The sequence below is a fragment of the Apteryx rowi genome, unplaced genomic scaffold (assembly GCF_003343035.1).
Source record: "Apteryx rowi isolate R43461 unplaced genomic scaffold, aptRow1 scaffold_99, whole genome shotgun sequence".
Taxonomy (NCBI): Eukaryota; Metazoa; Chordata; class Aves; order Apterygiformes; family Apterygidae; genus Apteryx; species Apteryx rowi.
In genome coordinates this window covers 1,004,955-1,006,615 of record NW_020451304.1, presented here as the reverse complement: position 1 = coordinate 1,006,615, position 1,661 = coordinate 1,004,955, and positions in this window count along the sequence as shown.

Below are 1,661 nucleotides of genomic sequence, written 5' to 3'. Positions count from 1 at the left end.
GCTGGGGGCGGCGGGGTCAGCGCCGGGGTTTTGGCCCCCCCGGACCCCTCGCGGGACCCCGCTCCGCGCGGAGGAGCCCGAGCCGGGCTCAGCACCCGGCGCTCAGCAAGGCCCCTGGTCGCGGCGGTGCGCCCTGCAGCTGCGACGGCCCGTCCCGAGCCTGCTTGGCTCGCGGCACCCACCCGGGGGCACCCAGCTCCCCCCGGACCCCGCGACCCCCCGCGGCAGGGGCCGTGAGCCCCCCCCGGGGGGCCCCCCACGGGGACGGGCGCTGCTGCCACCCTGCCCGGGGCTGGCGCCTGGCTGGCGAGGGGAAGCCACGAAATCGGACACTGCTCCTGGCCGGGCACCTGCCTCCCTCCGGGCTCGGCACGAAACCCGCGGGGACGCCCGGAGCCACTGGGCCGGCACAGAGACACCCGCCGCCTCCCCTGGAGCACCCTTCTGCAGGGGGAGAGGCCCCGGGGCCTTGCCCGGGTGGGGAAACTGAGGCACAGAGTGGGCAGCGACACAGCTCTGCTCCCCCGTGTAGGAACCAGGTGGTTTTTGGACGGGGCACGAGCAGCGCTGAGCCGAGGCAGGTCTGCCCAGGCCCTGCACCCCCTGCAGGCCCCAGCGGCCCCTCAGCATCGCTCCCGGCCGGGCAGAGCGGCACTGCGGCCGGGCACGGGGGGCCTCGGCTCAGCCCCTGAGTCCTGCCGGCTCCTGGCGCCACAGGCCAGGGAGGGTCCCTGTGGTCAGTGCAGAGCGGGACGTGGCACGAGCCCTGTGCCCCACAGCCAGGCATGTGCCTGGGCACCCGCACCCGGGCGAGAGGGGACACGCACTGGGTGCCACCGTCAGCCCTTCATGGCACTGGGCACGCGCCCACCAGGCCCAGGGGAGGCACAAGGGGGGCTCAGCGGCAGCAGCCCTCCAGGGATTTTGCAGCACTTCATCCAACAGCAGTGGGAGCACGCCTTGGGGTGCAGGCCAGGCCAGGGAGAGGATTGGGGCCCGGCTGGCTGGGCAGGGTGCGGGCAGGGTGCGGGCAGGGTGCAGGCAAGGCTGGACAAGGCGCAGGCAGGGTGCAGGCAGGGTGCAGGCAAGGGTGGACAAGGCGCAGGTGTGCAGCAGGGGTGCACGCAGGGCTGGGTGAGGTGCAGGCAGGTTGCATGGAGGGTCTAAGCAGGGCCAGGCAGGGAGTAGGGAGGGTGCAGGCAGGGTGCACGGAGGCGAAAGCAGAGCGGGACGAGGTGCAAGCAGGGTGCAACGGGTTTGTGAGCAAGGCCAGACGGGGTGTAAGCAGGGTGTCAGCAGGGCTGGACGAGGTGCAGGCAGGTGCAGGGGTGGTGCAAGCAGGGCCGGGCAGGGTGTAGTGAGGGTGCAGGCAGGGTGCATGGGGGCGAGAGCAGGGCCAGACAAGGTGCAGGCGGGGCGCAAGCAGGGGTCAGGCGAGGTGCAGGCAGGGTGCAGGGGTGCAAGCAGGGGCCGGGCAGGGTGGAGGAGGGGTGCGGGCAGGGCGCAGGGGTGCAGAGGGGTGCAAGCAAAGCCGGGCGAGGTGCAGGCGGGACAGCCCTGCTCCCGCTTCCCGGCCGTGCCATTACGTTGCCACAATTGAATCCGCAGCGGCTGCTCCGGGAACGACCAGAGGTCACTTTCCAAATATAGCCATCTCCTGC